The sequence below is a fragment of the Delphinus delphis genome, chromosome 4 (assembly GCF_949987515.2).
Source record: "Delphinus delphis chromosome 4, mDelDel1.2, whole genome shotgun sequence".
NCBI lineage: Eukaryota > Metazoa > Chordata > Mammalia > Artiodactyla > Delphinidae > Delphinus > Delphinus delphis.
The window spans coordinates 143626564-143652543 of record NC_082686.1 but is presented as its reverse complement, the minus strand read 5'-3'; the positions used below and the strand labels follow the sequence as shown (position 1 = coordinate 143652543).

Below are 25980 nucleotides of genomic sequence, written 5' to 3'. Positions count from 1 at the left end.
GGCCAACATGCTGATTCCCACCTCGGTAGCTTATGTCCCCAACCTGTTCTTTGTAGAAAGATATATGAAAATATCTGAAAGCAAAATGTTCTAAGTCTGGGCATAGTCATCTTAAGATTTAAATCATAGTTGGCAATCTTCTCCTTGATATAAAGAAGCAAATTTAAGATAGTGAAGTTGGATGGACAGGTCAGCCTCTTGAAGTTATCATAGAGTAGGATATGTAATTCTTTGAAGAATTAAAAACCAACTCTTTAAATGTGAACATCCAGGGAAATAACTAACTTGAGCTTGCCTTGCTTTTAATTGTGAATCTTGCCTACAGTCATAAAGTAAGAGACATTTATTTCTCATATTAAGTGCAATTAAAACCACCTTCACCTACACCCCTCCTCCCCAAAATAAAACACCTCGTAGGTATTTTCTTCCTTTCCTTGCCCAGCCATTGAAAGTAACTTAGAACATTAAAATGACTACCTGAGACTGGGAAGGAAAATACTAATTGTAGACAAACTGTATAGTTCATCCACTCAGATTCGCTTTAAATAACACCAAAAAGGCCACAACATATTTACAAAAGTGCCTTTGTCCAGAATTGAGTCCATATTCTCCATAAGATTACCTATCAGGGCACATTTAAATCTGAAGTCTTCTCCACAAATGTCAGTAAAAATCTTCAGCTTCCACTAAGTAGTGATTTTTGTTCCATCTGACAGAAACATAATTCAGAGCCTACTATTTTATATAAATGGATGATTTTGTATTACTCACTTTTACTGAACCATGACTAAAATTTTGGAAAAAAAGATGATATGTCTATTTGAATTTGAATGTATAATTATGTTTGTCTTTCATTAGGGGGGTGGGGAGTCCTCAATCAAGAACGTAGGAGAGGGCTTCCCTGGTGGTGCAGTGGTTGAGAGTCCGCCTGCCGATGCAGGGGACACGGGTTCGTGCCCCAGTCCAGGGGGATCCCACATGCCGCAGAACGGCTGGGCCCGTGAGCCATGGCCGCTGAGCCTGTGCGTCTGGAGCCTGTGCTCTGCAATGGGAGAGGCCACAACAGTGAGAGGCCCGCGTACCACAAAAAAAAAAAAAGTAGGAGAGTAGAAGGAAAATTATTTTTCCTTCTACACACATGCAACAGAATACCATTCAGAAATAGAAATAAACTGTCAACCTGGGGAAAAAGCATGGATGAATCTTACATGTATATTGCTAAGTGAAAAAATTCAGTCTATGGAGGCCGCACACTGTATGACTTGATTTATATGGCATTCTGGAAAAGGTAAAACAGATGGTAAACAGGTTATGGCAGGGGGGGTTGAAATATTCCATATGATATTTTAGTGTTAGATGCCTGTCACTATGCATTAGTCTAAAGCCATGTATTATTACAACATTCAATGCAGTTCCTACCAAAATTTCAAAGGCATTGTTGATGAAACTAAACAATCCATCCTGATATTTGTATGGAATCCCAAAGGATCCTAAACAGCCAAGAGGATCCTAAGAAAGAAGAACAGAACATGGAGAAAACACACTCCATGACTTTAAATCACATTGCAAAGCTACAGAATCCAAACACTGTAGAAATGGCACAAAAAGAGGCACATGGGCCAGAGGAATAGAATTGAGAGCCTGGAAAGAAACCCACAAATACATGGTCAGTTAAATTATGACAAAGCTGCCAAGGACATACGACAGAAAAAAGCACAGTTCCCTCAATAAATTGCCTGGAAAACAGAATATCACAGTCCAAAAAAAGGATGTTGGACATCATCTGCACCACACACAAAACTAACTAAAACCCCCAATTTTCCACATCAAGCTCTTCCTTTGCTGGGTCCTTTGAAGAGGGAGATGGACCCACCAACAGTCAGCCACACACAGGAAGATTCTCCCCATGTTTTCCTTAGCATTTCCTCCACTATGGCACCTCCCAGCCGGTCCTGAGGAAACTGAGTGCCTCTCAATGTGGATGAAGCCCCACTTTCTCTGAAACCAAATCCCTGGAGGGTATCAAGGAGACGCAGCTCCTGGCCGCTGTGCACAGACCCAGGACTGTGGGCAGAGGAGGCAGGGCCTGCACTGGTAAAAGAGGGGCTTGTCACCCTCTGCTGGAAAACTGGGAAATTCAGGCTGTACCCACTCAAGTTTGGCAAAAGCCAAGTCCCCTGCTGGCCATCCTGCTGAATCCAATAAAATTTGGAAATACAGACGGATGGAGGCAAATACCCTATGACTTCTCGAAAAAGTTATAGAACAGTTAGAAACCATATGCACTGAACTGAATGTAGACACAAACTTCACAGCTTACAACAAAGTCCCCTCAAGTTGTCCACAGACACATTTAAAATATAAAACTATAAACATTGTAGAAGAAAACATAAAAGGAAATCTTCATGGCCATGGAATTGGTCATGTAGATCATGAGCTTTGACATTAAACACAACACAAAGAGCCCTCACACAAAAGGGTAAAAAATTAATAACGTGTCTTTTATAAAATTAAAAATTTGTATTCAGTGAAATACCTTATTCTAAAAACCAAAAGACAAGCAACAACATGGGAAAAATATTTGCAAAACATATCAGATAAAGAATTTGTACACACATTATACAAAGAACTATAAAACAAACAGCTGCATTAAAAATAGGTAAGGATCTGAACAGACACCTGGCCAAAGAAGATATACAGATAATAAATAAGTAGACAGAAATACAATCAACATCAAATACCATTAGGGAATTACAAATTAACACAATAAGACAACACTACACACCTATGAGAACTGCTAACCTCCTCCTGAAATGACAATACTGATTACTGGAGTATGGGGAAAAAAAGCAACTCTCCTTGTTGACAGAACACATACAGGGCCTCTTGAGATACTTTGGCAGGATTGTCCAAAGCCAAACAAGTCTCACACCCTGAGATCCATCCATCACACCTCCAGTATTCACAGAGTTCTTTTGAAAAATTATATCTAAACAAAACCAAGGATGGTACTAGGCACGGAAGCTATTCTCATAATGCCTAAACCTTACAAGAATCAGGATAACTTCAGAAGATGAATGCAAAGCAAATTGGGGTACATCCATGTGAAAGGTTGTAGAAGAGGACACACCAAATCATAGAATTTCTAGAGACCCCTAAGATCTAAAAGAATTTTGACAAAGAAAATCAAAGAGGGAGGCTTACACTTCCCGATTTCAAATATTAGTACACAGCATCAGGAAATAAAATACACTCATGCTGGCATGAAGTTATACATAGAGATGAATAAAATTGAATGGAGATCCCAGAAATAAACCCATCTGTCTAGCATGAAATAATTTTAGGCAACAGTCAACAGCATGAAATTGGGAGAAAATGATGTTTTCAACAAATGGTGCTAGTCAATTGGCATCCACATGCAGAAGAATGAAATTAGACACTTACCTCATAAAAAATACAATGAGGATCTCAAAATACATAAAAGACTTTAAGTAAAAAGTAAAATTTCACTTACTCAGCCCCTTGTATCCATGGGTTGCACAACCATGGATTAAACCAACTCCAAATCAGAAATACTAGAAAATTCAAAAAGTTTCAAAAAAAAAAAAAGAAAACTTGAATTTGCCACAGTCTAGGAACTATTTACATAGCATACACATTGTGTTTATAGTATTTATATAGCATTTATATTGTATTAGTTTTTAAAAGTAATCTACAGATAATTAAATGCATACAGGAAGAAGTGCTAGGTTATTTGCAAATTCTATACCATTTTATATAAAAGACTTGAACATCTTCAGGTTTTGATAATCGCTGGCTGCCCTGGAACAAATCCCTGATGGATTCCAAGGGATGGCAGTGTAAAATCTCCAAGAAAACATTAGGGTAAACCTTCATAACCTTGTAATTAGCAATGGTGTTTCTTAGATCTGACATCTAAGCGCAAGCAACACATGAAAAATAGTTTGAATTTCCTCAAAATAAGCCTGTGTGCTTCAAAAGAGGCAATTCAGAAAGTGAAAGAGCGCTCACAGAATGGAAGACAATAATTCCACACTATGTTATCTGGTGAGACTTTATCCATTGTATATCAAGAACTTTTACAAACTCATCAACAAAACAAACAACTCATTTTAAATATGGATGAAGGAATTAAATTGACCCTTCTCCACACAATATATGAAAAATGGTCAAGAAGGAGGTAAAAAGATACAATGGAAATGCACATTAAAACCACAATGCAATAAGTCCTTTATACACTCTACGATGGTTTTAATAAAGAAAATTAACAATAGCAAATACTGGAAACAATGAGGAGACATTGGAACCTTTAATCATTACTGGTGGACATGGAAAAACGTGAAACCTATATTTACCCTACAAACATACAACGACCGTATGGTTCAAAGAATTCACACCTAGATAAATACCAAACCGAATGGAAAACAAGTGTTCAAATCTATTGATGCCAGCACTCTTCACAATAGTCAAATGTTAGAAACAATGCAAACGTCCACCAATGCTTAAAGAGATAAATAATATGGTGGTTGATTCATAACCCACCATATTATTCTGCCATGAAAAGAATCAAGTAAAATAATGTAGTCTCTGTGGAAAACAGTATGACAGTTCTCAAAAAAAATTCAACATAGAATTAACGTATGATCTACCAATTCCACAACAGGGTATTTACCCAAAAAATTGAATTCAAGAACTGGAAGAGATATGGGTATACCCATAGTTATAACAACATTAACTACAATCACAAAAGTCGGAAGTGCCCCAATTGTCTATCAATGGAAGAATGGCTAAAATAAATGTGGTATACACACAAAGGAGTGTCATTCAGCCTTAAAATCTCAGGAAACTCTGACATATGCTACAACATGTATGAACCTTGAAGCCATTATGTGAAGTAAAATAACCCTGTCACACACACACACAATGATATGATTGCACTTATACAACATAACCAGAGAAGTCAATTTCTTTTTTTTAATTAATTAGTTTATTTTTGGCTGTGTTTGTTCTTTATTGATGCCTGCGGGCTTTTTCTGGTTGCAGCAAGTGGGGGCTACTCTTCATTGTGGTGCACAGGCTTCTCACTGCCGTGACTTCTCATCACAGAGCATGGGCTCCAGGCACGTGGGCTTCAGCAGTTGTGGCGTATGGGCTCAGTAGTTGTGGCTCACGGGCTCTAGAGCTCAGACTCAGTAATTGTGGCACATAGGCCCAGCTGCTCCGCAGCATGTGGGGTCTTTCTGGACCAGGGCTTGAACCTGTGTTCCCTGCATTGACAGGCAGATTCTTAACCACTCAGCCACCAGGGAAGCCCCAATGAAGTCAATTTCTAAGGCAGAATTTAGAATGTGGTTGCCAGGAGCTGAGGGAAATTAGTGGCTAATGGCCACAGAGCTTCACTGGTGAAAATGGAAGATTTCTGAACACAGATGATGAAGATATTGGTACAAAAATGTGAGTATAGTTAATGCCACAGAACTGTGCACTTACAATGGTTTAAATCATAAATGTTATGTACATTTCATCAAGATTTTAAAAAATGAATGAAGCACTGCTACCATACATAAAAGGCCAGCAAGATCCTACATATCCTGTACACTTTCAATCCATCACGGTTGTAAACATGAGGGAAAGTATCAGTCATGGTTCCAGAAAAAAATAACTGGATCAGAATGAAAAAAGTCATTTCCCTAGAGTTGGGGCAGCTGGTGAAACCTGAAGTGGTCCTGTGGATAGGATTGTAATGTGGAAACTATAATTTCCTCATTTAGAGGTTATGTGCTTGTTCCCTGAAAGAGTGTTTCTATTTTGTGTAAAACCTACTGGAGTTTTTTTTGTGAAGTTGCAAATGTGAGTACTTTGTACTGCTGTTGAAATTTTTCTATACATTTGAAATGACCGGAAAATAAATTACTTTTATAACAATAATGTCAATATAAGGACAGAAAAATAGAAAAGATATCAAGTTTTGTTACAGAGGCCGAGCCCTATGCTTATCCTGTTGACCCAAAGTGATGATGCAGTTCCCTGTTGTATGACATCACAGGTTTTTATGGGGCACTCTGGAAAGATATTAGTAGCCACTATGTCTTCACTGATGTGGATCACCTGGATGTGGTAGGAACAATGGGATTTCTAATTCCAGTTTTCCACATCAAGCCACCAAAAAACTGTTACAACTAATAAATGAATCTAGTAAAGTTGTAAAATACAAAATCAAGAGACAAAAACCATACACTAATATGTTCCTATACACTAATAATGAAACGTCAGAAAGAGAAATTAAGAAAACAACCCCATTTACAATAACATCAAAAGAACCAAATACCTAAGAATACATTTCACTCAAGTTGTGGAAGACGCACACACTGAAAATGTTGACATTCATGAAGAAATTGAAGGTGAAAATAAATGGAAAGATATCCTGTGCTCATGGATATAAAAAATTAGTAGTGGTGGGCTTCCCTGGTGGTGCAGTGGTTGAGGGTCCACCTGCTGATGCAGGGGACACGGGTTCGTGCCCCGGTCCGGGAAGATCCCACATGCCGCGGAACAGCTGGGCCTGTAAGTCATGGCCGCTGAGCCTGCGCGTCCGGAGCCTGTGCTCCACAATGGGAGAGACCACAACAGTGAGAGGCCCGTGTACCGCAAAAAAAAAAAAATTAGTAGTGGTAAAATGTCCATTCTACCCAAAATATTATACACATTCAATGCAATTCCTGTGAAAATGGCATTTATCACAAAAACTGAACAATCTTGACTTCTCTATGGAAACTTAAAGAACACTGAAGAGCCACGGGGACCCCGAGAAAGGATTGACTTTTCTATGGAATCTTAAAGAACCCTGAGAAAGGAGAGCAGCAGTGGTAGGAAACTCCCTCCCTAACTTAAACAATATTATGAAGCTACAGTAAACAAACAGCATACAGCATAAAAATGGCACAAAAAGAGGCACACAGGCCAGAGGAATGGAAGAGAGCCCAGGAATAAACCCACATATCTGTGGTCAGTTAATTTGTAGCAAAGCTGCCAAGGACATACACCAGGGAAAGAACACTCCCCTCAATAAATTTCCTGGAAAACGGAACCTCACAAACCATTAAAGGACACTGGACACCATCTGCACCACACACAAAACTAACTAAAACCCACAGCTTGCCAAGCCCTTCATTTGCTCGGTCTTCTGAAGATGGACCCCTGTCAGTCAGCTTTGCACAGAAGACTTCTCCCAAATTCTTTTTAAAGTTTTCCTCCCGCAATGGAATCTCCCAGCTTGTTGTGAGGAAACCGAGCTCCTCTCAATGTGCATGCATTCCCAAGTTGTCTGGAAGCCAAATCCCTGACAAGTCCTGAGGAGACATAGCTCCTGTCATCTGTGTAGAGAGCCAAGTCTGTGGACAGAACAGTCAGGCACTGCACTGGTAAGAGATGCAGGCTTATTGCTCTCTGCAGGTGATGTGGGAAATGCTGGCCACACCCAATCATAATTCAGTGGAGGCCTATTTTCCTGCTGGCACTCCTGCTGAATTCACTACATTTTAGAAATTCAAATGGATGGAAGAAAATATCCCATGACTTCTCAAAAAAACAGTTATGGAACAATTAAAAAACATATGCAATGAAATAAATGTAGACACAAACTTTATAGCTTACAACAAAAATCACTCCAAACTGTCCATAAACAAATTTAAAATATGAAACCCTAAAAATTGTAGAAGAAAACATAGAAGAAAATCTATATGGCCATGGGTCTGGTGACATAGATCATGAGCTTTGACTTTTAACACACAACATGAAAATCCCACACACAAAAGGAAAAAAAATTAATAACATGTACTTTATCCAATAAAATATTTCTGCTCCATGAAATATCTTATTCAGAAAAAGGCAAGCAACAAACAGAGGGGGAAAAATCTTTGCAAAATATAAAGAATTTTTACTCACATTACATACAGAAGTATATAACAGGTGCATTAAAATTGACAAAGATCTTAAAAGACACCTGTCCAAAGAAGATATAAAGATAATAAATAAGTGGACAAAAATATGATCAATATCACATATCATTAGGGACTTATAAATTGAAAAAACAAGACAGCACTACACCCCTATTAGAACTGTTAACCTCCTCCAAAAATGACAATATCAATTACTGGAGGATGGGGAACCAGAGCTACTCTCATTGATGATGGAACTCAAATACACCTTCTTGAGATAGAGTTTGGCAGTATTTTCCAAAGTCAAAGAAGTCTTGCATCTTGAGGTCCATCCATCACAACTTCAGTATTCACACAACTGCTTTGAAAAACTCTATCCAAATGAAAACAAGGATGCCATTATGCATGGAAGCTCTAGTCATAATGTCTAAACCTTACAGGAATCAGGAGGTCTTCATGAGATGAATGCATAAGCAAATAGGGGTACATCCATGTGAAAGGGAGATGAATAGGGCACCCCAGAATATGGAACTTCAAGAGACACCAAGGAGTTAAAATAATTTTCAAAAAGAAATCAAAATTGGAGGCTTACATTTCCAATTTCAAATGTTAGTATATAACAGCAGTAAACAAAACACTGTGATACAAACATGAAGATTTACAAATAAGTGAATGGTAGTGAAAAGAGATCCCAGAAGTAAACCCACGCATCTATGATGAACAGATTTTAGAAAACAGTCAACAGCACTAAATTGGGAGAAAGTGGTGTTTTTAGCAAATGATGCTAGGCAATTAGCTATCCTCATGCAGAGGAATGACATTGGACCATTACTTTATACCACATACAAAAAGTACTTCAAAATACATAAAAGGTTTAAATGTAAAAAGTAAAATTTCACTCAGTCCTTTGTATCCACGTGACCACATCCATGGATTCAACAAACTCCAGATCACAAATATTAACAAAAATTTTCCAAAATTTTCAGAAGGAAAAACTTGAATTTTCCACTTGCCAGCAAATATTTATATAGCATTTACATTGTATATATAACATTTACATATCTTTTGTATTGTATTATTTCTTTTAAGTAACCCAGAGATATCTTAAAGTATACAGGAAGATGTGCCCAGGTTATGTGAAAATACTATGCCATTTTATATAAGGGACTTGATACTCTGCAAATTTTGGTGTCTGCAGGATGCTCTGGAACCAATTCCCCACGAATATCAAGAGACAACTGTGTAAACTCTCCAATAAAACATGAGAATAAACCTTCGTAACCGTGGATTTAGCAATGTTTTCTTTGATCTGACAGCAAAGCACAAGCAACAAGAAAAATAAATTGGATTTCCTCAACATGAAAAGACTTTGTGCATCAAAAGATGCAATTCAGAAAATGAAAGACAGCCCACAGAATGGAAGAAAATACTTCTAAAGTATATATCTGATGAGTCTTTATCAAGTATATCTCAAGAACTTTTACAACTTGTTAACCAAGAAAAACAATCCATTTTAAATATGAACAAATGACTGATGTAGACCCTTCTCCACACAAGACATACAAATGGTCAACAAGCAGATTAAAAGATAGGATGAAAATGCAAATTACAACCACTATACCATAACTATTTCACACAGGCTAAAATGGTTATATTCAAGAAAATTAAAAATGACAAATGTTGACAACTATGCAAAGAAATTGGAAACTTTAAACATTACTTGTGGAAATGGAAAAGGATGCAACATATATTTACAATACTAACATACAATTAACATATTGTTCTACAGCTCCACTTATAAGCTTCTCCCCACTTTACCTCACTACTACTTTTTCCTCATCTTTTCTCTAGGTGTCCCCTGGGTTTTCAGGAAACCAAATTCCTGTCAGTGTGGACACAGTCACACCTTGTCATGAAGCCGAAGCCCCACTTGGCCTTGAAGAACCAGACTCCTGTCAGCATGGATACAGACCTGTGTTGTGTTGAAGCCAAAAACCCAGAAAGTTCTAAGGAGACTGAGCTCCTGTCAGCATAGATGTTTACTTGCACCATCTGAATGGAAGCTGTAGTGGTGTCTGAGGAGACAGAACCCATTTCAGCTGCTGAGGAGCCAAGTCCGTGGGTGGAACGTGCATGCCCTGTGAGTCAGAGAGGTGGACTTGGCCTCTCTGTGGGCAGAGTTGGAAGTGTAGACCCTGCCTATCTAACAGATCCCTGTAGACAGCACTCCCTTCTGGCAAAACTGCTGAATCAATTTCACTTAGGATTTTCAAACTAAAATGGAGACTATATCCCATAACATTTCTAACAACAGTTAAGGAACATTCCATTGGAAACAGTTTGGCCTAAAATGAACACAGACATAAACTTTACAACTTATGCCAAATTCCCTGACAATTATTCATAGGCCAATCTTAAATACAAAACTGTTCAAAATTATAGAAGAAAACATAGACAAAAAAATAAACATGAGCTTTGGTTTCATCACTTAAATCATGAGCTTTGATTCTTGATGGAAACAAGATGTCAGAGTAGAAGGACGTGAGCTCACCTCTTCTTACAAAAACACCAAAGTTACAACTGTAAACACAAAAATGCTGGAACCTACAACAAAAGATACCCTACGTCAAAAGACAAAGAAGAAGCTACAACGAGATAGTAGGAGGGGCACAACTGTGATAAAATCAAATCCCATACCCACTGGGAAGGTGACCAACAAACTGGGAAATAAATATACAACAGAAGTTCTCCCACAGGAGTGAAAGTTCTGAGCCCCACGTCAGGCTCCCCAGCCTGGGGTTCTGGCAATGGGAGGAAGAGCCCCCAGAGAATCTGGCTTTGAAGGCCAGTGGGGTTAAAATGCAGGGATTCCAGTGGACTGGGGGTAAAAGAGACTCCAGTACTGGAGGGTGTACACAAGGAATTGTGTGCACCAGAACGAGGAAAAAAAAGCAGTGACCTCATAAGAGACTGAGCCAGACCTACCTGCTAGTATTGGAGGATCTCCTACAGAGACAGAGGTGATTAAGTCTCACTGCCAGGGCAAAGACACAGCCAGCAATAATTCTGGGGAGTATTCACTGGCATGAGCCCTCCTGAAGGCTGCCATTTTCCCACCAAGACCTGACCCCATCAAATAACTTGTAGGCTCCAGTGCCGGGATGTCTCAGGCCAAAACACCAACAGGGTGAGAACACAGCCACACTCATCAGCAGACAGGCTGCTTAAAGTCTTCCTGAGCACACAGCTGCCTGATAAACACACCTCCTGACATGGCCCTGCCCACCAGAAGTACAAGACCCAGCTCTACACAACAGTGGGCAGGAACCAGTCCCACCAACCAGGAAGCCTGCACAAGCCTCTTAGCCTCATCCACCAGGAGCAGACAGAAGAAGCAAGAATAACTAGAACCCTGCAGCCTGTGGAACAGAGATCACAAACACAGAAAGTTAGACAAAATAAGAGGGCAGAGAAATATGTCCCAGATGAAGCAACAAGATAAAACCCCAAAAGAACAACTAAGTGAAGTGGAGACAGGCAATCTAAATGAAAAAGAATTCAGAGTAATAATAGTAAAGATGATCCAAAATCTTGAAAAAATGGAGGCACAGACCAAGAAGATACAAGAAATGTTTAGCAAAGACCTAGATGAAATAAAAAACAAGCAAACAGAAATGAACAATACACTAATTGAAATGAAAAATACACTAGAAGGAATCAATATCAGAAAAACTGAGGCAGAAGAACAGATAAGGGAGTTGGAAGACAGAATGATGGAAATCATTGCCATGGAACAGAATAAAGAAAAATGAATAAAAAAAATAAGGACAGTCTAAGAGATAGCTGGGAAAACATTAAATGTGCCAACATTCACATTATAGGGGTCCCATAAGGAGAAGGGAGAGAGAATGACCTAAGAAAATATTTGAAGAGATAATAACTGAAAACTTCTCTAATGTGGGAAAAGACACAGTCACCCAAGTCCAGGAAGTGCAGAGAGTCCCAGGCAGGATAAATCCAAGGAGAAACACTCTGAGACACAGAGCAATCAAACTGACAAACATTAAAGACAAAGAAAAAAATATTAAAAGCAACAAGGGAAAAGCAACAAATAATATACACTGAATTCCCATAAGGTGATCAGCTCATTTCTCAACAAAAACCCTGCAGGACAGAAGGGAGTGGCAGGATATATTTTAAATGATGAAAGGGAAGAATCTACAACCAGGAATACTCAATCCAGCAAGGCTCTCATTCAGATTCAATAGAGAAATCAAAAGCTTTACATACAAGCAAAAGCTAAGAGAATTGAGCACCACCTGACCAGCTCTGGAACAAATGCTAAAGGAAATTCTCTAGGTGGAAAAGAAAAGGCCACAACTAGAAACAAGAAAATTATGAACAAAAAAGCCCACTGGTAGGGGCAAACATACAATAAAGGTAGGAAATCATCCAAACACAAATATGATATCAAAACGAGCTCTTGTCAGAAGAGGGGAGCACAGATGCAGGATACTGGAAATACATTTGAAATTTTAAAAAAAAAACAGCAACTTAAAACAATCTTCTTTATACATAGACTGCTATATCAAAAACTCATGGTAACTGCAAAAAGAAAATCTATAATAGATACACACCCAAAAAAGAAAAAGGAATCCCAAACACAACACTAAAGTTAGTCATCAAATCACAAGAGAACAAAAGAGGAAGGAAGAAAAAAGACCTCCAAAAACAAACCCCAAACAATTAAGAAAACAGCAACAGGAATATACATATCAATAATTACCTTAAATGTAAATGAATTAAATGCTCCAACCAAAAGGCATACACTGGCTGAATGAATACAAAAGAAGACCCATATATAGGCTGTCTATAAGAGAACCACTTCAGATATAGGTATACACAGAGACTGAAAGTGAGCAGATGGAAAAAGGTATTCCATGTAACTGTAAATCAAAAGAAACCTGGAGACAAAATTGACTTTAAAATAAAGAATGTTACAAGAGACAAAGAAGGACACAACATAATGATCAAGGGATCAATTCTAAAGGAAGTTATAACAATTGTAAATATATATGAACCCAACATAGGTGCACCTCAATATATAAAGCAAAAGCTAACAGCCATAAAAGGAGAAATAGACAGTAGCACAATAATAGTGGGGAATTTTAGCACCCCACTTCCATCAATAAACAGACCATCAAGAAAGAATATCAACAATGAAATACAGGCCTTAAATGACACATTAGACCAGATGGACTTAATTGATATTTATAGAGCATTTCATGCAAAAGCAGCAGAATACATATTCTTTTCCAGTGCAAATGGAACATTATCCAGGACTGATCACATGCTGGGCCACAAATTGAACCTCAGTAAATTTAAGAAAATTCATATCATATCAAGCATCTTTTCCAACCACAATGTTATGCGATTAGAAATCAACTACAAGAAAAAAATATAAAAAACACAAACATATGGAAGCTAAACAATATGCTACTAAACAACCAACGGATCACTGAAAAAATCAAAGAGGAAATGAAAAAAATACCGAGAGACATGAAAACAAAAGTACAATGATCTAAAACCTATTGGATGCAGCAAATGCTCTAAGAGGGAAGTTTATAGCAGTATAAACTTTACCTCAGGAAACAAGAAAAATCTCAAATAAACAATCTAACCTTAAACCTAAAGCAACTAGAGAAATAGGAACAAACAAAATCTAAGTTAGTAGGAGAAAAGAAATAATAAATATCAGAGGAGGAATAAATGAAATAGAGACAAAGAAAACAATAGAAAAGATCAATGAAACTAAAAGCTCGTTCTTTAAAAAGATAAACAAAAATTATAAACCTTCAGCCAGACTCATCAAAAAAAAGAGGGAGAGGGCTCAAATCAATAAAATTAGAAACGAAAAAGATGTTACAATGGGCATCAACAAATACAAAGGATCATAAAAGACTACTACAAGAAACTATATGCCAATAAAATGGACAACTTGAAGAAGAAGATAAATTCCTAGAGAGGTACAATCTCCCAGGACTGAACCAAGAAGTAGAAAATATGAACAGACCAATCACAAGTACTGAAATTGAAAGTGTGATTAAATAAATCCCAACAGGGATTTCCCTGGTGTTCCAGTGGTTAAGACTCCACACTTCCACTGCAGGCGGCACAGGTTTGATCCCTTGTTGGGAAACTAAGATCCTGCATGTTGTGTGACATAGCCAAAAAACGGTAATAATAATAATAATAATAATCCCAATAAATGAAAGTCCAGGGCCAGATGGCTTCACTGGGCAATTCTGTCAAACATTTAGAGAAGAATCACCTATCCTTCTGAAACTATTCCAAAAAAAAAAAAAAAAAGACACTGCAGAGGGTGGAACACTACCAAACTCATTCTATGAGGCCACCATCATCCTGACACCAAAACCAGACAAAGATATCAGAAAAAAAGGAAAATTAGAGGCCAATATCACTGATGAACATAGACATAAAAATCCTCAACAAAATACTAGCAAACTGAATCCAACAATACATTAAAAGGATCATACAGCATGATCAAGTGGAATTTATCCCAGGGAGACAGAGATTTTTCAATATCTGCAAATCAATCAGTGTGATACACCACATCAAGTAATTGAAGAATAAAAACCATATGATCATCTCAATAGATACAGGAAAAGCTTTGACAAAATTCATACCCATTTATGATAAAAACTCTCCAGAAAGTGGAAATAGAGGGAACCAACCTCAACAAAATAAAGGCCATATATGATAAAACTACAACTAACATCATACTCAATGGTGAAAAGCTGAAAACATTTCCTCTAAGACAAGGGACAAGACAAGGATGTCCAGTCTCACCACTTGTATTCAACATAGTTTGGGAAGTCCTAGACATAGCAATCAGAGAAGAAAAAAACATAAAAGGGATTTTGGAAAAGAAAAAGTAAACCTGTCATTATTTGCAGATGATGTGATACTATACATAGAAAATCCGAAAGATGCTACCAGAAACATTCTTTGACATAAACTGCAGCAATATCTTTTTTGATGAAACTCCTAGAGTAATGAAAATAAAAGCAAAAATAAACAAATGGGACCTAATTTAACTCAAAAGCTTTTGCACAGCAAAAGAAATCATAAACAAAATGAAAATACAACCCTCAGAATGGGAGAAAATGTTTTCAAATGAAGCTACTGACAAGGGTTTAATCTCCAAGATACACAAACAGCTCATGCATCTCTATGTAAAAAAAAAAAACAAAACCCAAACAACCCAATCAAGAAATGGGTAGAATCCCTAAAGAGACACTTCTCCAAAGAAGACGTACAGATAGCAAAAAAGCACAAGAAAATATGCTCAACGTCACTAATTTTCAAAGAAATGCAAATCAAAACTACAGTGAGCTATCACCTCACACTGATCAGAAGGGCCATCACCAAAAAGTCTGCAAACAATAAATGCTGGAGATGGTGTGGAGAAAAAGGAACCCTCCTACACTGTTGGTGGGAATTTAAATTGGTACAAACACTCTAGAGAACTGTATGGAAGTTCCTTTAAAAACTAAAAATAGAACTACCATATGATCCAGCAATCCCAGTCCTGTGCATATATCTGGAGAAAACCACACTTCAAAAAGATACATTCACCCCAATGTTCATTCTAGCACTATTTGCAATAGCCAAGACATGGAAGCAACCTAAACGTCCACTGACAAAGGAATGCATAAAGAACACGTAGTACATATATACAATAGAATATTACTCAGCCATAAAAAATATCAAAATAATGCCATTTGCAGCAACATGGATGGACTTAGAGATGATCATACTAAGTGAAGCAAGTCAGACAGAGAAAGACAAATATCATATGATATCACTCATATGTGTAATATAGTTAAAAATAATACAAATGAACTTATTTACAAAAGAGAAATAGATTCACAGATATCAAAAACAAACTTATGGTTACCAAAGGGGAAATGTGGAGGGGAGGGATAAATCAGGAACTTGGGATGAATGTAGACACACTGCTATATGTAAGATAGATAACTGACAAAGATTTACTGTATAGCACAGGGAATTCAACTCAATATTCTGTGATAACCTATATGAGAAAATAATCTAAAAAATAATGAATATATGTATGTGTATAAATGAATCACGTTGCTGTACACTTGAAACTAACACAACATTGTAAATCAACTATGCTCCAATAAAAGAAAAAGGAAAAGAATGAAGAATCTGTAGAAAAGAGAAAATCATGATTGGAAAGTAAATCACTTAAAGAAACCAGTACACAGATTTAAAAAAAAAGAAAGAAAAGAAAAAATTTATATGAAGTGATGATAACCACAATGAATAGCAAAAGGATGAACATGATGATGTAAAAGAGAACATGAAAATCATAAAACGTGGTGGAAGATACTATGAAAATATAGGGTTTTTTTTTCCCCCAGAATGTGTTTGATACTACACGACTACCAGTCTAAGGAATGTAGATATAGGAAGGAGTTAACATACTTGAAAAACAGGATAACATCAAATCAAAATCATACAATAGATTCACAAAAACCCCAAAGAAGAGAACACAAGGCTAATACAAATGAAAGTCATCAAACCATAAAAGGAAAAAGAGAAAAACAAAAGGGACAAAGAAGAAATACAAAATAAATGGGAAAACACTATCAATAATTACCTTAAATGTCAAAGGATTAGGTGTTCCTATCAAAAGACATAGAGTGGCAGATTGGATAGAGAAACAAGAGCATACAATATGCTGCCTTCAAGAGACCCACTTCAGCACAAAGGATACACATAGATTGAAAGTGAGGAGATGGAAAAAGATATTTCATACAAATGGAAATGAGAAGAAAGTAGAAGTCACAATACTCATATGAGACAATTTAGACTTTAAAACAAAGGCTAAAAAGAAAGATAAAGAAGGTCATTATAGAATGATAAAAGCATGCAAGAAGAAGATATTACATCTGTCAATATATATGCACCCAATATAGGAGCACCCAAATACATAAAAAAGTACTAACAGACATAAAGGGAGAAACTGACAATAATACAATAATAGTAGGAGAATTTAACTCCCCACCCTCATCAATGGAAAGATCTTCAAGATGGAAGATCAATAAGGCAACGGAGATCCTAAATAATACAATAGAACAGTTATACTTAATTGGTATTTTCAGGACATTACATCCCCAAAAAACAGAATACACATCCTTTTTGAGTGTACAGGGAACATTCTCTAGAATTGACCACATACTAGGGCACAAAACAAGCCTCAACAAATTTAAGAGGATAGAAACTTCTTCAGACATCTTTTCTGACTGCAATGTCATGAAACTAGAAAACAACCATGAAAAAAGAAACAAGTAAAAAAATGATTACATGGAGACTAAACGTGCTATTAAAAAAACAATGGATCAATGATGAAATCAAGAAGAAACTTAAAAATAAGCTTGAGAGAAATGACAGTGAAAACACAACCATAAAAAATCTATGGGTTGCAGCAAAAGTAGTTCTTAGAGGGAGGCTCAGAGCAACACAGGCTCTCTTCAAGAAACAAGAAATATATCAAATAAAAAGCCAAATCCACCACCTAAAATAGTTAGAAAAAGAAGAACAAACAAAGCCTAAAGTCAGCAGATGGAAGTAAAAAAATAAAGATCAGAGAGGAAATTAAATAGAGATCAAAAAGAAACAACAGAAAAAAATCAATAAAATCAAGAGCTTTCTTTGAAAGGGTAAAAAGTATTGACAAACCTCTGGCGAGGCTCACCAAGAAGACAAGAGGGAAGACCCAAATAAACAAAATAAGAAATGAAAAAGTATAAATCACAACTGATACCCCAGAAATACAAAACATAAGAGAATACTATCAACAATGGTATGCCAAAAAATTTGCAACCTAGAGAAATGGACAAGTTTCTAGAAACACACAACCCACCAAAATTGAATCAAGAAGAAATAGATAACTTCAATAGACCAATCACTAGAAATGAAATAGAATCTGAAAACAAAAAAAAAAAAACCCTACAAAAAAGTCTAGGACCAGATGGCTTCACAGGTGAGTTCTACCAAACATACAAAGAAGAACTTATACTGATTGTTGTCAAACTCTCCCAAAAGATTGAACAGGAGGGAACACTCCTAAAGACATTCTTTGAAGCTATCATCAACCTGATACCAAAACCAAAGACAGTATCAAGAAAAGAAATTACAGGCCAATATCTTTAATGAATATAGATGCAAAAATTCTCAACAAAATATTAGCAAACTGAATCCAACAACACATAAAAAAGATTGTACACCATGACCAAGTTGGATTCATCCCAGGGTCACAAGGATGGTTCAACATATGGAAATCAATGTGTTACACCACAACAACAAAAGAAAAGACAAAACCAATGATCATCTCAATAGATGCAAAATAAAGGCATCTGATAAAATTCAACATCCATTCATGATTTAAAAAAAAACTCTTACCAAAGTGGGTAGAGAGGGAACATTTCTCAACATAATAAATGGTGTTTATGACAAACTCACAGCCAATATAATACTCAACAGTGACAAGCTGAAAGCCTACCAAGTAATATCTGGAAGAAGAAAAGGATACGCACTCTCACCACTTCTATTCAACATTGTACTGGAAGTTCTAGCCAGAGTAATCAGACAAGAAAAATATAAATAAAAGGTATTCAAACTGATAGGAAAGAGGTAAAATTTTCAGTATATACAGATGACATGATACTATATGTAGAAAACCCTAAAGACTCCACACAAAAAAATATTAGAACTGATAAACGAATTCAGCAAGGTAGCAGGATACAAGATTAACATACAGAAATCGGTTGCATTTCTTTACACTAACAATGAAATATCAGAAAGGGAATGTAAACAAACAATCCCTTTGAAAATCAAACAAACAAACAAATAAATAAATAGGAATTAACATGACCAAGGAGGTGAAACACATATGCTGAGAACTATAACACATTAATAAAGAAAATTAAAGATAATTCAAAGAAATGGAAGATATCTCATGCTCTTGTATTGGAAGAATTAATATTGTTAATATGGCTATACTATCCAAAGCAATCTATAGATTTAATGCAATCCCTATCAGATTACACAACATTTTTCACAGAACTAAAACAAATAATTCTAAAATTTATATGGAACCATAAAAGACCCAGAATTGCCAAAGTAATTCTGAGGAAAAAGAACAAAGCAGGAGGCATAACCTTCCCAGACTCCAGACTATACCACAAAGCTACAGTAATTGAAACAGTGTGGTATCAGCACAACAAAAGACATACAGATCAATGGAGCAGAACAGAGAGCCCAGAAATAAACCCACACACCTATGGTCAATTAATCTTCGACAAAGGAGGCAAGAATATAAAATGGGAAAAAGTCTCTTCAGCAAGTGGTGCTGGGAAAGTTAGACAGCTGCATGCAAATCAATGCAGTTAGAACACACCCTCACACCATACACAAAAATAAACTCAAAATGGCTTAAAGACTTAAATATATGACATGATGCCATAAAGCTCCTAGAAGAGGACATAGACAAGACATTCTCTGACATAAATTTTACCCATGTTTTCTTAGGTCGGTCTCCCAAGGCAATAGAAATAAAAGCAAAAATAAACAAATGGGAAATAATCAAATTAATAAGGTTTTGGACATCAAAGGAAACCATAAACAAAATGAAAGGACAACCTACAAACCGAGAGAAAATATTTGCAAATGACGTGATCGATAAGGGCTTAATTTTCAAAATATACAAACAGCTCATACAATTCATTAACAGCAAACAAACAAACAACCCAATAGAAAAATGGGCAGAAGATCTAAATAGACATATCTCCATACATACAGATGGCCAATAGGCACATGAAAAGATGCTCATCATCACTGATTATTACAGAAATGCAAATCAAAACTATCATGAGTACCACCTCATACCAGTCAGAATGGCCATCATCAAAAAGTCTACAAATAACTAATGCTGGAGAGGGTGTGGAGAAAAGGGAACCCTTCTGTATTGTTGGTGGGAATGTAACTAGGTGCAGCCACTATGGAAAATAGTATGGAGGTTCCTCAAAAAACTAAAAAGAGAGTTTCCATGTGATCCAGCAATCCCACTTCTGGGCATATATCCAAACAAAACTATACTTTAAAAAGATGCATGCCCCCCTATGTTCATAGCAGCACTATTTACAACAACCAAGACATGGAAACCTAAATGTCCATCGACAGATGAATGGATAAAGATGTGACATATATATAATGAATCACTTTACATATGTTATAAAAAAGAATGAAATAATGCCATTTGCAGCAACATGGATGGATCTAGAGATCATACTAAGTTAAGTCAGAAAGAGAAAGACAAATACCATACGATATCACTTATATGTGGAGCCTAAAATACGACACAAATGAACATATCAGTGAAACAGAAACATACACAAAGATATAGAAAACAGACCTGTGGTTGACAAGGGCATATGGGGGTGGGGGAAGGAATGATTGGGAGTTTGAGTTCAGCAGATGAGAAGTATTATATGCAGGATGGATAAACAACAAGGTCTTACTGTATAGCCCAGGGAACGATAGTCAATATCCTGGGATAAACCATAATGGAAAAGAATATGAAAAAGAATATGTATATGTAAACTGAATCACTTTGCTGTACAGCAGAAATGAACACAACATTGTAAATCAACTATACTTCAATAAAACTATAGACACACGTACACAACTCTAACGCAGACGACCCCATTAAAACTTGGAAAAGCGTTTGCTTCGGCAGCACATATACTAAGAGTCGGAACAATACAATTACCATGAACCCTGAGTAAAAATGATATGCAAATTCATGAAACGTTCCATAATTTTAAAAAATTGGGAAAGATCTGAACGGACACCTGGTCAGCGAACATGCACAGATAGTATACAAAATTATGCCCAGGACTGAGGGTAGAAAAACAATAGTCCAGCTAGACTCCCTGCATCATGTGTGACAGTGAACTAGTTCTGTCTTTCCTGGAGGCCTCAGAGAGATAGAGAGGGGGAAGGTGATGAAAGAAACTTTCACGTATTGAAATATAGGGAAGTCATTCTGGCTTATACATGAGTTAATATGAATTTTATGCTAACTAAAATAGCCTGTTTGTGGCCTATCACACATATGTTGTACATCTGCTTTAATTATTAAAGGAAAGGGCACATTGACCAGAAGTATAGCATGTTCATGTTAAAAATAAAGATTAAATTCTTCTCTTCCTGGGACACCAATGCTGGTCCTCCTGTTATGATAAGACTCCCTCCCCAGGTGCCAAGGCCAGTCTGGATGTGCTGGATGTGTACGTGCTGGTCTGTTTTTTGAAACCTTGAAGAAATGTATCCCTGACTTGTTTAATGTTCTTGTTCTGACAAGGTAAAACTGTGCTGGAAACACTGATTTTTCCAGAGCAGAGTCATCTGAGAAGCAGGCATCTGGGCTAGTCCTCAGTTTAGCTCAAATAAAACTCTTTTCTATTCTTATTATTGATTGGTTATTGATTATTTTCATAGATATTATTTGACATGGTCAGTAGGATATCAGAAAAACCCATTTGAGGTCACCTGGGGTCTACTTTGGAGGGGCGCTTGGTATCAAACCTGGGCCGGCCCCTTGAGCTCCTCCAGCTTCACAGCACCTTTCAGGTGATTCAGTGAGTTTTTCCTGATATCTGAATCTCCTTGTATGAAGTGATGGCGCATGACTTTTATTTGAGCTGTTATCTTAAGACTTGAAGTCTTAAGTGTGTATTGGTAAATTTCCTATCCAGAGACCATAGGGGGATGTTCCTAGGCAGGAGACCTAGAGGGAATTTCCAGGCAGGAAGGCTTGGAATGAATTTTAGAGTGAAGCAAACTGGCTAACTTTTTAGAATGTGGCATAAAATTGAACATTTAAATTTAATTTTTGACTCACACTTTATAATAAAATGAAACTAAGAGAAAGCGGAAGGTTGTGCTTCTAAGGCCTCCCAGCTCCTGGACAGGGAGCCACCCACTGGAACTCTGGCTGGCTTCTACAACTGGTGTGGAGCCAATACTTACAAGTACTTATCTAACCCTAAAATGGCTAGGATGAACATTTTTTGACATTCCAAAACTGATTTTTGCATGCACAATTAAATACAGCTGGCTTGATAAAATACCTTTTCAAAATTTTGATCCTGAGAGAAAAAAGTACTCCTAGGAGAACACTTGAAGTTATAACTCTTATCACGCTCCTGAAATGCAAAGACAGCCCACACTGCTTGAGACTACAGCCTTGGCTCAATTAGTAGAATCTAAAAAACAAACAAACAAAAAAAAACTTTTAAATGCAAGCAGGAAAGCTATGAGATCTCTCTCTGCACTATGTCTACCCGGATGTATGTATGTTCGTGTATATGTTATAAATGTGATCAGTTTCTACCTCCAGGTGACATTATTAATATGAATTTGTAAAAGAGCGCTATGTAATTGACTTAAAAGCAAGTGCTTACAAATTAAATATTTCTAAATGTAACAAAAAACTAATCCAAATTTTTAAAGGATCATGTGATCTAGAATTAATCTTCAATAAATGAAAACAATCTTAAGTTTTTAGCTTGATTAATTCAGAAATGTCTTTAGGGTCATCAACACTAAGTATAGTACTTTTATTGTTCCCAGGTTTACTAAAAGTTAATAAGTTCACATTATCTCTGCTTCAAAATTAGTCAGCAAAATATTAACTTAGTACTATGATATTCTCATAAGTGATGAAACAGAGATCAATGGGATAAAAGTTTTTAGGTGAACTCTTTCAAAATGATTATGCTTTATGGTATGTCTAACTAAAAATAGTTTCTCCAGATATTTGGTAACTTGAAACTTTAGAGGTTTGCTAAATTAAATTAAATGATGCAAATTCATTGAATATCCAGATAATTTCCAATTTAGATAAAAATACTGAAACATTCATTGCTAAGCATGTCTCAATTTGTCTGCTTTGTCTTCTTTAGAGAGAAACTAAAGATGTTTGAGCTTACTAGACACACACCTTGTACCACATTAAAAAGAAATTATGCTATGAGAGAAACGTATGTTTTTAGAGGTGATGGAGTATGTTCTTAAATTTGCTAATCAGGAAATACTGGTATGACAAAGAGAATCAATTACTTGCCTCTTGATTTTCATTAGAGATTAAGGGTTTCTTTAAGGGTTAAAAATTATAACATATAATTAACATTACTAAAATAACAAGGAAAGCATTTCAGTATGTAAAAAGTAGCATATATGTTGTCAGTGATAGAAGATATAAAGAATGGAAAAAAGGATAGATAAGTTTGTCATAGAGTTGGTTGTTTTTGAATAGAAAATAAAGCCTTTAGGATTATTTAGTATATTATATTACATGGGAAGCATTGTCAATAAAAGGTAACATTAAGCCTTCTTCACGTTATGTCTACATAAGTATATATATTATAAATGTTCCAGAAGTGATGTGAAACTCCTAAAAATCTTATATGTCCTGACATAAAATATTATCTGTCATGTCATCAAAACTGAGGCTCACACTAAAGGGAGTGAACCCAAGTATTAGGAAAATGCCCTGACTTTCTTACAAAGGCAACCACAACAGAATCTGTAAAGATTATGGCACATGTAGGTAAAGTCCATTCTGCTTCTACAAAATTAACCTCTCATTGTCAGATTTCTGCCATCCTGATGTCCTTGTAACAGCGTGCTCCTAAATGAAAGAAATTAAGGCGTCTGTTTAATTCAATAGCTGTGAATTAAACAATCAGGGCTATGGGAAACCCAAGACAGCTGCTTGGCTCTTCCCTGCTCCCTGGCAAACCCCACTTTTTTATTTTTACTTTTGGCTGCATTGGGTCTTAGTTGCAGCAGGTGGGATCTTCATTGCGGCATGCAGGATCTTTCATTGGGGAGCTCGGGCTCTTCGTTGCGGTGCGCAGGCTCTCTAGCTGTGGGGCGTGGGCTCCAGAGCGCATGGGCTCTGTAGTTTGCAGCAAGCTGGCTCTCTAGTTGAGGCTTGCAGGCTAAGTAGTTGCAGCACATGGGCTTAGTTGCCCTGAGGCATGTGGGACCTTAGTTCCATGACCAGAGATCAAACCCGCATCCCCTGCATTGGAAGGCGGGTTCTTTACCACTGGACTCCCAGGGAAGTCCCCAAACCCTCCTTTTTATTTGATGTGTTAAAGCTTTCCCTTGCTGCAAGGTTGATGCCCTCACAATGACAAAGAAACTGTTTAAAAATATGTTTTCCATTTGGGGCATCCCTTCTACAATCTCCAGTGATCAGGGCACCTGCTTCACTGGGCAAATCCTACAAGCCTTAACACAAACCCCTCACAAACTTCTTGAAATTGTCACTGTCACTATCATCCTCAACCATCAGGAGAGCTCAACAAAACTAATGGAAAAACTGGACTCAAACAGAACAAGAATTAATTACATAGGATTGAATGAATTGATAAATATGATTATATTTTTTACAACTCTTTGAAATATTGCTGTTTTTTTGTGTGTGTGTGGTACGCGGGCCTCTCACTGTTGTGGCCTCACCCGTTGTGGAGCACAAGCTCAGCGGCCATGGCTCAGCGGCCGTGGCTCACGGGCCCAGCCACTCCGCGGCATGTGGGATCTTCCCGGACCGGGCACGAACCCATGTCCCCTGCATCGGCAGGCGGACTCTCAACTACTGTGCCACCAGGGAAGCCCATATTGCTGACTTTTAATCTTTGTTTTTAAAGATTATCCCCTTAACCTAATTATGACTTGCAGCAATTTGGAAAATTATACCCTTCATAAACAGAATTGAAGCATTTATGTTTTCTCTCCACCCAGTCCCTCCAGAATTTGGAAACTCTTAGATTCCTAGCAGCCTTTCCAGGTGAATAAGGAAGGCTGTTTCCCAACAGATGAAGAATCTCAAGACATGTTGGAACTCGAGAAGAGAGAAATCCATCTAAATCTGCAGGTATTTCCGTTCATGGCTAATGGCATGGCTTTCCTAGCTTTGAGAGGCCTTTAAAAATTTGTTTGAGGGCTTCCCTGGTGGCGCAGTGGTTGAGAGTCCGCCTGCCGATGCAGGGGACACGGGTTCGTGCCCCGGTCCAGGAAGATCCCACATGCCGCGGAGCGGCTGGGCCCGTGAGCCATGGCCGCTGAGCCTGCGCGTCCGGAGCCTGTGCTCCGCAACGGGAGAGGCCACAACAGTGAGAGGCCCGCGTACCGCAAAAAAAAAAAAAAAAAAAAAAAAAATTTGTTTGAGATCCCTTAGGAAAAGTTTCACAAAACCAAATTTAAAAGAGCCCATATAATCAATGCCACTTATGTAGATAATCAGGCAAAGTGTACTGAAACCAGACTTGTTTTGCAGACAAATCAGTCTTAATTTGACTCTATTTGGTAAAAATGAGGGTAATTTAGAGAGAAAAATTTTGTTTCAATGATATACCTCTGTGAATATTGATGTTTTTTATATATACATCAGAGATTTTGTATTTACTACCTACACCCAAGATGTCTCTTTGTGGTACGTAGCATCATTGTACAATTTAACTGAATTATTGAAAGTATATCCTAAGCGTGTTTCTGAAGCTGATCACAGTGATCTATCTTTGGATGAGGATCAGATGCCCCATGACCTGCACCCAGGAGATTATGAATGCTGGAAAAGACATCATTTAAAGGACTCCCTCTCCAACTTAGATGGAAGGACCCTTCTCAGGTGCTCCGAAGTAACACATACACAATAAAACTGAAGGGAATTGACTCTTGAAACTATATTTTCCACTTAAGAATGGCCTCTGTGCTAGACTGGTCTATAGGAAAGAGTGCTGACCTCAAACCACCATGACTGCATTTTATTAATGGATTATATTCTTTCTCCTAAGGGTAACATGCAAGAAACTCCCTTTGACAATGCAAATCTAAGTTG

General features: G+C 37.2%; 1 pseudogene; it reads left to right on the top strand.

Annotated features, from left to right (window-relative positions):
* The first annotated feature begins 20791 nt into the window (after nucleotides 1-20791).
* Nucleotides 20792-20891, top strand: LOC132425138 (U6 spliceosomal RNA; annotated as a pseudogene).
* The last annotated feature ends 5089 nt before the right edge of the window (nucleotides 20892-25980 follow it).